Genomic DNA, 14231 nt, shown 5'->3' on the forward strand with positions numbered 1-14231 from the left:
TTTGGCCTGGAGAACAGGCAAGGGCTGTTAAAAAAAAAAACAAAAAACAAAAAAGCCAGGGATAGTGGAGAGTGAGCCTAAAAGTGATGGAACTCTATTTCTCCGCTGATCTCTTCTGGCCAAGTTTCCGTAGGCAGCGGACGTGCTGGGCAGGAATGGCTGTGCTGTGGGCTCTTAGCTTGGGGACCTGGGGCTCGGCTGAAGTCAACGTAACTGCAGTCAGTGCAAGCACACACGGTGCCTGCTACGGGGTCTTGAGTCAGAGGGTGCTGCCAGCTCCTCGATACTGTAGCGTGGGAGTGAGGGAGGGTCCCAGGGAAAGCCTTCAAATCCTAACCACGCCTGCATTTGTTCCAGCAAAAAAAAAGTAATAATAATAATAACAAGGTCTGCTCAGGTGCTGCCGCAGTCACGGTGCTTCTTCCCTTGGCCACTCAGCTCCATCTAGGTCTAGCTTTTGTGGCCTTGAGTTACGTTCTGCTCGCTGCTGCAGCCTGCGCTCCCGACCCAATTCTTTTGCATCTTGGGCTGGACTCTGGCTGCACCCTCAGCTCTCCCCCCAGCCTGATAACCTCCCTTCCTGTGTCTGCTTCCAGGGCTGCCTTTGGACTTCCTGCCCAGGTTTCTTCAATGCTCCGAGCTGGGTGCTGCTCCTTTCCTTCTCTGGCTGAACTGCCGGCCTCCCTGCCGAGTAGTACAGCATCTTAGATTGGCTTCCCTGGACCATACCCCGAGAGTTGCACGGATAGTGTTTATCAGGAGGCGGTGTGTGGAGGTAAACCTGTAAGGAAGCCAGGTAGGCAAGATGGAACAGAGGGAGAAGCTGACCCACAACGGAGGCCTCGAACAGTCTTGGAGCTTTGGATCTGGGATGGTCTTAGAGAGTTGCTGCAAACTGAGGCAAAAGGGCAAGGCCATTCTATCCCTGCACCTGCCAATCACTGACCGCCCCCTTGGAGAAGGTAAAACCTGGGCAAGCCAGTTCCTTGCAGCCCGGGGCGAGGCTCAGTGGCTGCGCAGCTGGAAGTTGCCGGCAGCCAGTATTCCCGGCAGCTAGGGGATGGATGTGTCAGCCTTGAAGAAGGACTCGGCCTGGGAGACGCATCCCAGCATTCTCCTCCTGTAGCCGTCTCACCAGGTCCCTCCGAACTGCTCTAGCTCTTTCCTGAGAAATCAACCATCTCCCAGTCTTAACTGCAGCTCCGGCCCTCTGCTGCCCTCTGGTGGCTAATGACTCTAATGCCCCGACAGGGAAGGTGTGACCCCCTGTGCGACAAAGGAATTTGGTCCCCGTCGACTGTCAGGCAAGTGGGTGACCGCCCAGCTGTTCCAACAAGAAAGGCAACACTAGCAAGATGCCGGAGTGTCACTGGTACGGAATAGAGGCTTGCCTCCCACTTTTTTCTTTCACCCTGTCCATCAGAAAAAGTAAATCCTGCCACTAGAACTTCATTTACTACAGTTTTGAGGGCTTTGGGGTTTTCAAGAGGTCCCTGTTTAAAATAAAAAGACCCGTGGGGCCGGTAGTCACATTACCCACGATCAAAAAACTCTTTAGTGTGGTTCGTTGGGAGCAAGGCTCGTCAGGCAATGGCATACGGAATGTGAGAGCAGACAAGGATCAAATACACACGCTCGCCACTTCAGTTTTGCTGAGAGCTGGATGACAACACTTGCCTTACAAACTCTCCAGACGATCTGTTCCTCATGAGGCCGTTTGGGAAGAGCAGAAGGTTTGGAGCCACTGGATCTGTCTTCAGGTTGCAGCTCTGTCACTTACCGGCCGCGAAGTATTGAATGAATCCCTTATCTACGGGTCACATTTTGCCCCTGTAAAATGTGATAATCCCTACCCAACAGTTTGTTCGCAAGAGATTGAATGAAGTACATACCTATCAAAGCCCGTTTTAAAATAGTTATTCAATTGCTAGTTACCATTGGAGACCCCGTTTAAAATATTTCCTGATGAACCTCAAAATGTCCTCACCCCAAAACACAGAGACAGTACCTTCCGAGTACTGTAAGCCTCATCCTGCCACAGCAGCTGTGGGGCTTCCGGCAAGGAAAGTTAATTTTTCGCAGCAATGACAAAAGAACACGAAGAACAGGCAGGTAAGAAGATCGCTGAGTGAAAAGACACAAGCTTTTTTATGCACCTTGTTAAAAATGTACAGTCACCGAGGCACTTCCTGAAGCAGGGGCGGAAGGACATGGCTTGGGGGGTGACCGTCCCTCACCAGGCGGCGGGGCTTGGTGCTCTGCCCCCGGGAGGTAATGCCCGCTGCGCGGCACATGGTTCCTGGAGGAAATGCAAACTGTGATTTTCTTTTTTTTTTTTAAGATTTATTTTTATTTATTTCTCTCCCCTCCCCCTCCCCCCAGTTGTCTGCTCTCTGTGTCCATTCGCTGTGTGTTCTTCTGTGCCCGCTTGTCAGCAGCACCTGGAATCTGTGTCTCGTTTTTGTTGCGTCATCTTGTGTGTCAGCTCTCCGTGTGTGCGGCACCATTCCTGGGCAGGCTGCACTTTCTTTCGCGCTGGGCGGCTCTCCTTACGGGGTGCACTCCTTGCGCATGGGGCTCCCCTACACGGGGGATATCCCTGCGTGGCAGGGCACTCCTTGCGCGCATCAGCACTGCACGTGGGCCAGCTGCACATGGGTCAAGGAGGCCTGGGGTTCGAACCCTGGACCTCCCATGTGGTAGGCAGATGCTCTATCCATTGAGCCAAATCCGCTTCCCTGTGATTTTCTTTTGCATACAGAAGAGATCTGAGATCTCCACGACAGACTGAATCATCTTTTCTTTTTTTTTTTTTTTGCGTGGGACAAGGCCACGCCCATTGGCTTTATTGGTTGGTGTTTGGCGGTTCTCGAAGCATCTGGGGGGCGGGGTCGCAGAGGGAAGGCGTGATGCCAGGGCAGGTCTGGTAGGAACCGGGGGCTGTGCCTGCCCTTGGTAAAGGACCCCTAAAGAGATCCAGGGGAGAGGGGTGTCAGGGGACAGGGGCCACGCTCTGACCCCCGAGGTCCCGGTCGGCACCAAGCTCCCTTCCCAGCCTGACCAGGCTGTCACCGGGCGCCCCCCTTCACAACCACCAGCCTGATAGGGTGAATTGCAAAAAACTAAAAATAAAAAAAAGGTAGGCGGTGACTAGAGAGAGGGAGCAGTGGGTTCCCGGGGTCACAGTGTACCACAACTGGACGGGGCAGGCAGGAGGAGAGGGGCCTGGGGTGCACGGTGGAAACCAATTGAGAGAATGTTTTCAATCAATAGTGGATTTGGAACAGGTGTGTGAAGGTTTAGCCAGGAGCTCAGGAGGGAAGTGAGGCCCCATGGGCCGGGTGTCTGGAAGGATGATCACTGACGAGCCAGAACCCACCCAGTTACAGCATCATGGCACCCTTCAGACAGAGAAGGGGACCCAAGGGCCATGGTGTATTCTTCTGTACATAGTATTTGTAAGAAATCTTGTAAGTCAACTTTTTTAACTAACTCCCAAGTGTGTGCACATATGAGTAAATACATATGTGCATACATGTATATAATATAATACCACACATATAACACATAGGTCCTGAATATTTAACTGACAGTAGCAAGTATTAGGAGAACAGGTAAGGACCATGAACCAAATAGAAGCATACCTCCCCAAAACTAACATACCTATCACAAAATAAAGCTTTAAATATGCTAATCTGGATCTTAGCATAGATTAGAAAGATCAAATTAAATGGTGAATGCAATATAAAACAAGAAAGGTAACAAACTAAAAAAAAAATTAAAAAACCTGTGTGTGTATGAAAGCGTTATGGAAACTCAAAGGTCACTTAGAGTAGGGGCAAATAGGGTCCAAAGATTGCATTACCACTCAGTAAAAAAAAAAAAAAAAGTGTTGTGTTAATGATTTTGAGACAATATGGAAAAATTTAAACGTGTTCAGTGCAGGGCACTCTGTTTAGGCAGAAATGGATAATTTAATTTGAAGTTATAACCATTGAGGATGTTTTGTTTTGATTTTTAAATTTGTGTTTAGAAAAGAGAGTCTTCCATTGCCTTGAAAACCTACAAGTGTGGAATACCTTGTCCCCCAAAGCTAATGAGAAATGTTATTTTGTGTGTATGTGTGTGTGTGAGAAAGAAGCCTCCTCCTCACCCTAAAGCCTCAAGAGTATTTCTTTTACCAAATAAGCAGGAAGATGGCTCTAGTATTAGTATGTTATGATTAGAACTTTTATTTATTTATTTATTTTAGACTTTCCTACACCAGTTTTATTTAAAACACAAATAGGTATTTCTCTTTCTGTAATGGCAAAGGATTCAGATGAACATGAATCATTGACTAATACAAGAAATTTAAATATGAAACAAAATCATTTTTTTAAAAAGCAGAAGAATCAAGGTTATATACAAAAGGGACCTGGAATCGGCAAGCTGGTCCCAAAATGATATGAGTAGAAAATCTGTGGTGAAACCGCAACACTCCATCCCTGCTTTGGAGAAGGGCTGTCATACAATCAATACTCAGGCAGCTGAAGATGGATCAGTAGAAAGTTGTCTCTATACAAATTTCAAGCCAGTTTTGCTTGTGCAGAATCATCCAGATCGTTCCAAGACTGAGCAGGTAATCTTGTGGCTTTCTTCTTTTTCCAGGATTAGAACTCTTAAATGCACATTTAGCACCGAAGTGAATGAAGGAGTAAACGCTGGTAACACAGTGCACCAAGGTCTCCTCTAGCCCCTTTTAGGCTCTTCTTAGAATGCCTAAATGCATGTGAGCACATACATAGAGCAGACTCAGGAAATGACATCATTTGTCAAAAGACGAGAAGCCGTTCTCGTTGAGTTCGCAGACACTGAGTCAGCCTCCTTGCGCGTGCCTTCCGGGTTATCTTGTAGGTTTCAATTTTCTGTTACTGCCCGTGGGAAGGTACGTGAGACCAGTCAAGTGCTTTGAGACTGCGGTGAAAGGCACTTTTCATATAGAGTAAACTTTCCTTTACGACGCTGGAGCACGAGAAAGAGCAGAGAAAGAGCAGAGTTTTCATCTCCAGAGCCGCAAACCAGATTGTCATGAACCGGACAACCTCTGTCCCATGCCCCCACTTCTGTACGTCGGTGGCTGCAGGGAGCTCGGCAGCCTGGACTGCGCTCCAGCCGAGGTGGTCTAACTGGAAAGTGGGGCTTATTGTTCAAAAATGATGAAGAGGGCCCAGGAAAGGGAAAAAAGGAGAACGCTTCCATTTTTCCTTTAGCGGGCCTTTCTGAACCTGGGCTCTGCATCATAATCGAGACTCCAGGTAATCTAACCCCAGGGCTGTCATCCAAGTCAACTTTCCAGCCAAGCCTGAAAAAGGTAAGTCAGCAACAGCCAAGATGGCGGCCCGGCCATGTTCAAGTTTGCATGGGAGCAGGAGGGTTAGAAAGAAGTCTTTTCCTCCATAACCCTTGTTCATGGAGCCACAAAGGTCACAGAGAAAACAGGCTGAGAGCCTTCCCTTCTGTTCCTGTAATGGTATTAGCAACGACTCTTTCTTACTCAATCGCACTCCCAAAGGATTTTCAATAAACTTTTTATGTGCCATAACTGTTACATTAAATAAAGCTGAAAGTATTGAGTAAACCGACTGTAAATCACTTTAGATGCCTTGGAATTACATTAAGTGTGAGAATTATGGATCTTTTGCTGCTTGCAGAAACAGAGAAACGACAGAGCCAGGGATTTTTATGCTGCCAGCCTTTTGAAGATTTTTTTAATTATTATTATTTTTTTTTATGCTCCACAACAGCCATCTCTTGTAAATGACTTGTTCAGGGGTAAAGCTGGGGTATGGAGGAGAAGGCGGGGAACTGGGGTGGGAGGTACAAAAGGAAAGACTTCGGGAAATGAGGAAGGCAGCGATAGCCCGGGATTTTCTCTCCCGTTCAGACTTTGTCACTACAAGTTTGAATTTTGTTTTTTTTTTCCTGTTTCCCAGGTTTGAGCATTCTGCATATTCTTAATTAAATGATGATGGGCATGGTACAAACAGAATTTTGCAGGGGGTGTATGTGCGTGCTTTTTCTGGACTTCCAAGACCTTTTCCATTCAAGTCTCATCAGCTGTTATTTTTGTGAAGTTGAAACTCTGCTTTTATGGCATTCGTAGTCAGCAGAACTCCAAAGGCCTTTTCGGGGTCAGATCTGTGTTTTAAAAGGAATTGTCAGGCTGCTGAAAATGGAGGAAGTTTGGAGAGAATGTTGATAAAAACGGAAATCTCTCAGACTGATACTCCCCAGTACCTCCTTTGATGTCAAAGCAGGATTGGTTTTGTTTGGGAAAAAATAAGGCTGCTTTCCAACTGGCCCGAGTGGTTTCTCTCCTCGACAGGTTCCAGCAAAAAATTATAATCCGGGGCTGATGACATCAAGGACGATGGCCATAACAATTAAAATGATGTCACAGGAGCAGGTGTAGCTCAAGTAGTTGAGCGCCTGCTTCCCATGTGTGAGGTCCTGGGTTCAATCTCAGGTACCTCCCCAAAAAACAAAAACAAAAAAAAAAACATTAAAAAAAAAATGATCTCAGGAACTTAGATTCAACTTCCTTTTAGGAAGAGAAGAAGGGAAGAGAGTCATGCCTCCAGGCCAGAAAAGAAATGGGTGTGGCTGATGAATAATTCATAAAAGCTTGGGAGGGGGGGTAAAGAGCTGTTTGAATTTCTATTCTGAGTCCTAACAGTAGGGAGCATTAGAGGCCAAAGAACACCGGAACCTGAAGCTACCGATAACCAATGACCTCGACTGCTCACATTAATATTTTGTAACCAGTTATCAAAAAATAACAAGGGGGAAACCAGTGTAGCTCAAGCAGCTGGGTTCCTGCCTACCACCCCGGAGGTCCCTTCCTGGTGCCTCCTAAAGAAGACAAGCAAGACAGCAAGCTGACGCTCCAAGATGATGCGGTGAGATGATGAAACCAAGAAACACAATGAGGAAACACAGTGAGAGACACAACAAACAGGGAGTAGAGGTGGCTCAAGTGGTTACTCCTCCAAATTAGTAGGAATTTGGAGAGGGAGATCAGAGAGGGTGGAAGTATTCCTGGAATTGGTGCAGCCAAGTCTGTGCATAGAGGTCAGATGATGCTGTGGCTTGTGGGAGACGGTGGTCAAGGTGCAAGGAAAGCAGTGAGCCCAGACTGTCCACAGTGTATGGGGAGATGTAGGAGAGGAGGAGTGGGGGCAGCCCATAGGTAGTGGGGCCAGCAGGTGGAGTATGGGGTGGGAGGAGGAATGCCTCAAACCCAAGGCAGACCCTGTGGGTTCAAGACAGCAAAAGAGGGTTTCCTACAGCTTAAACAAATCAAAGAAAGGAAAGTCCACATGCATTTTCCATGATCGACAAATCTCTCTGCTGGTCAAGGCACCAGTTACACCAGCCTCAGGCAGGGGTTGCATCTGGGACAACTGGGAGCTAAAAGTAAAACGGAAGGGCTTGGGCTGCAGGAGAGAATCAGAGCTGGGCAGGCAGCAGAACAAGAAGAGCGAGCAAGAGGGCACGACTGCCCAGCCCCTCGTCGTGCCCGCTCTGCAGCCCATACCGCCGCTGGAAGGCTGTGTGTGATGTCCCAGTTACATCGTGGAGACCTGATCGCCTGGAAGCACTGGCCTGGCAACCCCGAGACCTGGCTTCTGACCTTGACTCTGTCACTGACCTGTTGTGTGATTTTGAGCAAGGTGGGGCTGGATGATCTAGAAAGTCGTTTCCAGCCCTTAATACTCTGATCTCCATGGCCACTTGTGCCTGGCTTTGTCCTTAAGCAACAGAGTAGCCCAGCTCTCTTCTTTGGTTGTGTAAACAAAGACCATACCGAGATCTACTAGCAAATCCATCCAGATTCAATCGCAGAAAATTTTTCTTCATTGAGCCTTCTTCACTGTTTACCAACTGAGCACTTAAGCTGTGTAATTTCCTGCCACCTCAGTTTCTGCCTCTATAAACTGGCAAAAGAGAAGCCCTTCCTTCACTGGAAGTTGTGAGGAGATAGTGAGTGGAAATGCCAGAAACCATAAGGGACAGCATCTCCAGGTCAGCATCCTTACCCAACGCATTGCTAGTGAGAGCACACCGGTTAGGTGCATAGACTTGTCACCCTACAACTTAGCCTGAGCAGGCAGAAAACCATGTCCCAGGTTCTCTCTGATCATTCCTCAACAGCTCCTTCAAAAGTGTGTGCTGTGAGTTGCAGGGTAATTGTTAAAGGAACTTTATAAGAAAGCATGGATGCATATGTTAAAATTGTAACGAGCAAAGAAATGAATGAATACATATGGGTATATCAAGGATGAATCATCAAAAAGGCTGGATGCTGAATAAGAGACTCATCAACACCCACCACCTCTGCTTATTTTGTAGGTTTCATGGTGGGTTGAACTATGTACCCCGATTTCTACATGTTTTTGGTCTTGCTCTCCATTCCCATGGGTGTGAGGCTATTGTAAATAGGATCTCTAGATGTTATTTTTGTTAAGGCGTGGCCCAACTCAATGAGGATGGTTCCTGGAGTCCTATATAAACAAAATCCAGACACACAGAGAGAAGGCCACAGGGAGAAGCTGGAATCTGGAAGTCAATGGAACTGGGAAAAGAAAGGAAAGGACATCACCACATGATGGGAAAGCCAGGGAACCCAAGGATTGCTGGGAGGAAGCAAGCCTTCTAGCCTCTGAAACTGTGAGCCACTAACTTCCTGTTGTTTAATCCAACCCACTTTTTGCTATTTGTCCTAGCAGCCTGGAAACTAAGATGGATATGGAGGCAAAATAGGTGAATATTCAACAAATATTTATTGGGGCCTACTCTGAGCCAGGAACTGTCTGAGCTCTGGGAATAAAACAGTGAGTGAAGCAGCCTGGGTATTTGCCATGTGGGGGTACATCCTGGTGGGAGTGATAGTCCCTGAATCAGGTCATAAATGTAACCATTCCAGAGAGTGACATGTGTGTGCGAAGCCAGAGTCCAGTGGTAGAATGGCAGGATGGTGGGATGGTGACCAGGGTGGCAGGACCTCATTGGACAGGGCAGTCAGGAAACACCACCTTGGAGGAGGGGGCATTTGAGCTGAGGCCTCCATGGTGAGCAGATAATCTATATAGCAATCCCAGTTGTCTCCTGGAAAATAATGCCAAGTATTTGTTTTAGCTCTGGTGGACAGAAGCATCATCTCTGTCTATGGATAGCACATTTAACACTCAAATCTTAATTTAAGTGAATTATTGATAATTACAAGAAACAAAAATCTTCTTTGTAATAGCTATTGCCTAAGATTTTCTTCCTGAAAACCTCCTTGTTACTCAAATGTGGCCTCTCTCTAATCCAAACTTAGCATATAAACTCACTGTCTACACCTCCAACCTGACCCCCGGCATGGAACATGACTCCCAGGGAAGGACCTCCCTGGCACCAAGGGACTATTACCAAGTGCTGACTAGCAATGCATTTGGAAAAAGACCTTGGCCAAAAGGGGGAAATATTAAATATGAAAGAATTTTTATGTTTTTATGGCTAAGTGAGTCAGGAGGTCATTCCAGAGGTTTCACTTATATATGTCTCACTGACTGTAACAAGGCCTCAAACAGGGGTACTCCTGAGGGCTCTAAAGACATCTGGACACTATAGGCAGGGCACACAACCCCAGGATATTAGCACCCAATGGTGGAACTTACCTTGGAATATATGTTAACCTATTTCCCCAATATAACAGAGTTAGACTCATTTACAATTTCACTACATGAAGTTCTTCTGCCCCTCTTATTTGAACCTATAATTAACACTATACCTGTTAAATATATGCCCAGAGACTTAAAGCTTTGGTCTGTTCATATGCCAGTTAAGCCCTGATTCTCAGCAGAGTTGCAGCCAACATCTACTCTCCAATTCATCGGATTCACCCAGGACCAGTAGCAAAAGGATGATGATAGACAAGGTGCATCCCCCAAAAACAGAGAGTATCTACAACTGCAAGCAAGACAGTTCCATTCATCTGCCCCATGGGATCTGAGCCCCCTCTCAACTGGAAGCAGAGTGGGCATCACCATCCCCAAATCCTCAAGATCATGGAACAAACCAAACATAAGATGGGAATGCAACTATGGACTAAAGTAGACTCATTATTATTCTAGTAATGGAAGAAGTTGTAACATTGATGTAAAGATAGTGGTCACCACAGGTTCTAAGGGGAGGGAAAAGAAAGAATAGTTGGAACATGGGGCATTTTTGGGACATTGGAATTGTCCTGCATGACATTGCAATGATGGATGCAGGCCATTTAGTCAAAACCTGTAAAATCATGCAGTACAAAGTTAAACCGTAAGGTAAACTATAGACCATGCCTAGAAGAATTGCTTCAGTATGTGTTCATCATTTGTAACAAATGTATCACAATAATGACAGATGTTAATGTGGGAAAGTGTGGGAGGGGGAGGGGGTGAGGTATATGGGAATCCCCTATATTTTTGGTGTAACTTTCCTATAATCTAAAACTCATTTAAAAATAAAGTTTAAAGAAACAACAAAAAATTACTTTGCCAGGGCACTCATCTCTGGGCACCTGGCTTGCTGGCCTGAACAGACTGTGTCCCCAGACTCCTCGGTGCTCAGGAAGGAACAGGGAAAAACGTCAACCCTGCTCCCCGCAGAAACCTTTGCAACCCCCGTCCCCCACCCCCACCCCCTACCCCCCATCCCCACCTCACTGAGTCACATTCTGATGAGGAAATCATTAGCGGAAAGAGCTCCCAACGGGAAAGCCGTCTGTTTGGCTGATCTTGTATATCGTCTGAATTCAACGTGTCACGGGCATGTCTTACGATACACAAGATAATGCCCAGATTTTGTAGTGCAAAAGCATATTAACCTTTGTGTACTCTAGCCGGGTTTCCCACAAAGAATGTCTGGTAAAAACTGCAGGGCTCGCGGTAATTGCTTGCCATGTGGGTAAATGATCCAGAGCTGTGTGAAGATAAGGAGAAACTGCTGAAGGCAAATCACCTGGGTTTTATTATGTGCGCCCTAAAAAATAATTAGCATGGCCTATGAAATCATACTGTGAGGAGTTGGTGGTGCTTTTTTCTTTCCTCTCAAGAAAGAAACTATAACCTACCTAGTTTTTCTCCTTACAAGGAGATTTGTTGTGTGTGTGTTTCTCTGACAGTCAAAGACGAATGAAAAAGCTGACTTTAAAATAGATGCCACGCCCAAAGCACCGGGGCGTGCTTGGTGTCCATGCCACCCACCCACAACTATCACCCCCACCCATCGGCCTGGACAAAGCCAGAGCTCACCACGTGCTGCCCCCAAACTAGGATGCTTGCCCCGTTCCTCTGCCCTTCCCAGCAAACAGGAACTGTGCAACTTGGTGGCACAGGAGGAACGTCTTCCCCAGGTCTGAATGGTCCCCAAGTCCCAGCTTCTGCTGACAAGGGTCACCAGAGCTTCCACAGAGGGTCCCATGCAGAGCCTGCTGCATTTCACACCCCATTCCCCTTGGGCTGGCAAAGGCCACCAAGCAACTTGAGGGATGAGCGTCCAACCCAGTTTCTTTGTGGGGAGGATGTAAGAGAGTTAGAAAATGTTTTTAGGTTTTTTCCTCCCCCAGTCGCAAAGAAGATAGCACATGTATATTCTAGGGCATAAACGTGATTTTACTGCTTAAATAGAACTAACGTCTTTAAATTCCACCCTGAAGAAAGTTTCATGTGAAGCTAGTAGACTCAATTGTCCCCATAATTCAGCAGGCCTTGGGCCAGGAATTCTAGGGGCACACGTCACGGTCCGATTCTTTCTTCCTTAAAGCTCCTGGACATGCGCATCTCAGGAGAAGAGGGTGACTGATAAATGCAGTAGGTGTCCCGTTGGGGTGCTTTGTGCAAAGAAAAAAGGGGGAGATGAGCTTCGTCAGCAAAGTAAGAGATTTGAGGCGGAAGGAGTGCCACCTCCAAACTTGGGGGACTTGAGAGCTCGCCCCTCCTGCCAGCGCCCACGTGGTATACCCTGGGTGGGAGCCCCCTCAACAGCCCCTGGTCTCAGTGTCCTCATAACCATCCCGGGGTCCCCAGGATGGAGGAATAGAGTATGGATTAGAGTGGACTTACTGGTGTTCTGCTGGGTAACTACTGTGATTAGGAAGGGAAGAAATTGTAGTAGTGATGTGGAGAGGGTGGCCACGGTGGCTGCTGATGGTAGGGACACAGAAGAAGAGATATGGTGTGGGGGCATTTTCAGGATTTGGAGTTGTCCTGGGTGGTGCTGCAGGGACGGATGCTGGACGTTGTGTGTCCTGCCATGGCCCACTGGGTGGACTGGGGGAGAGTATGGACTACAATGTAAACCATTATCCATGGGGTGCAGCAGTGCTCCAGAATGTATTCGCCAGGTGCAGTGGATGTGCCATGATGATGGAAGAGGTTGTTGATGTGGGAGGGGTGGGGTGGGTGGGGTGGGGGGTATATGGGGACCTCATATTTTTTGAATGTGACATTTAAAAGAAAATAAAGAAGAAAAAGTGAATAAATTGTGGGGAAAAAAAAGAGCTAACGAGAAGGTGGGGCCACCCCTCACGGCATCTAACATTTGTTTAGAGCACAAGGGGTCCCGAGCTCCTGCCCTTCCTCCCTCTTACTTCTGCAACCAACCCTACTTTCTAGATCAGGAAAAGTTGGGAGCGGTCAGCCACCTCCCTGGAGAGCAGCGGGTGGAGAAGTGGTAGAGCAGGGCCGGCAAACCAGCTCTCCTGGCCCCAAAGCCCAGGCTCAGCGCCCCGCCCCACAGTGCTTTGTTCTAGCTCAGCAGCCTCAGAGCAAAGCAGCCCAGGTCTTGGGGGTTCCAGCCCCCGGAGCAGCCGGGGGAAGGGGGGCAGCTCGAGGCTCACTTCGCTTCCAGCCTGGCTCCCTCTCCAGCCTCTCCCCTCCCCACCACTTCCCAGTTGATGACTTGCGTTCCCAAGACTGCCTTAAAGCCTGCAAGACTCCCCTGCATTACCCGGTGAGAGCGTTTCTTCATGGCTGGACTGATAATTTATTTAGTTTTGCTAAGTGTTCCCTTACGGGGAGGGGAGGGGGGCCGGTGAAAAGGAAGATGGGTCGCTGTCTTTGAAAAGCCGACTTATAAATGTTCAGGTACATTCCTTTTTCTGTCGGCTAAGCAGCTTTCCCAGCCAAAAAAATAATCACACTGCAAGCATCTCCCAGGTCCTGAGAGAGCAGACGTATTTTATCTCTCCTTGGTGACGGCTCTGAGCAGCTAATGCTCTTGCATTTTAAGCTTGAATAGATTTTTGTCCAAGGCAGCTAGAGCTTGTTACTCCTCCTGTAAAAGTCTTTGTGGCGCTGGAAAACAAAAGAAGTCTCCTTCAAGATAGGCAAAGGCTGCTTCTATCTTGATTTAGGTCACTGGGTGTGGCAGATCTCTTGTTTGGCCACCCAGAAGCCACGCTCAACCATCTTCTCCTCTGGCCTCTCCCAGTTCCAGGATGTGGCCCCTATCCCAGTTCTGGACAATGAAATGGAAGTGAAGACTGCTAGGAAATTCTAGGAAAGGCAGAACTTTCTTGCTCTTAAGAGCCTTATGAGGAAAAACCTGTTTCTCTGTTCCATACTAGCTGCTTTTGGAATATGGTGGGGATGGTTGGCACCATAGCAGTCATCCTGCAACCGTGAGGTGGTAAACCCCAAAACAAAAAGCCAGTATTCTCAGGATGGCAGAGTAGAAAGATGGAAAAAATCTGGGTTTTTAAAAAATATGGAAGTCTTCACAAATTTGAGTGCTTATCCTTGCACAGGGGCCATGCTAATCTTCTCTGTATCGTTCCAATTTTAGCATATGTGCTGCCAAAGCGAGCACAGGACCTGGGTTTCAATGACAACCTTAAACTGTTGAATCAACTATGAGGCACCTGTCTTTGAAACTCCCTCTTAATAAATGTGCTTGAGTCAAAAAGCCATTGTTAGATGGGATTCCAGTTACTTGCAGCTAAAAGCATTCTTAACTAATGCACTGGACCACAGGTTTGCCACTGTTACAAAGGAGCATTCATCTCAATTTTTTAAAAAAATTCTCCTGGATTGATTCTTTTCATGATGAATCTAGTACTGGCAAGTGCCAGAAAGTAATGCAGGCCCTTCAGTTTCCTCGGATCAAGACAAACCAGCAGCGCTTTTCCTCTCTGGATCTATTTTGTGGTGGCACTAATCAAA

General features: G+C 47.3%; 1 non-coding gene across 1 annotated transcript; it reads right to left on the reverse strand.

The window, feature by feature from the left end:
• Positions 1-13770: 13770 nt before the first annotated feature.
• Positions 13771-13878, reverse strand: LOC111766769 (U6 spliceosomal RNA). The gene has a single exon (XR_002798738.1). It is a non-coding gene; the product is annotated as a U6 spliceosomal RNA (small nuclear RNA).
• Positions 13879-14231: the final 353 nt, after the last annotated feature.

This window comes from Dasypus novemcinctus, chromosome 29 (genome assembly GCF_030445035.2).
Source record: "Dasypus novemcinctus isolate mDasNov1 chromosome 29, mDasNov1.1.hap2, whole genome shotgun sequence".
NCBI classification, from domain to species: domain Eukaryota; kingdom Metazoa; phylum Chordata; class Mammalia; order Cingulata; family Dasypodidae; genus Dasypus; species Dasypus novemcinctus.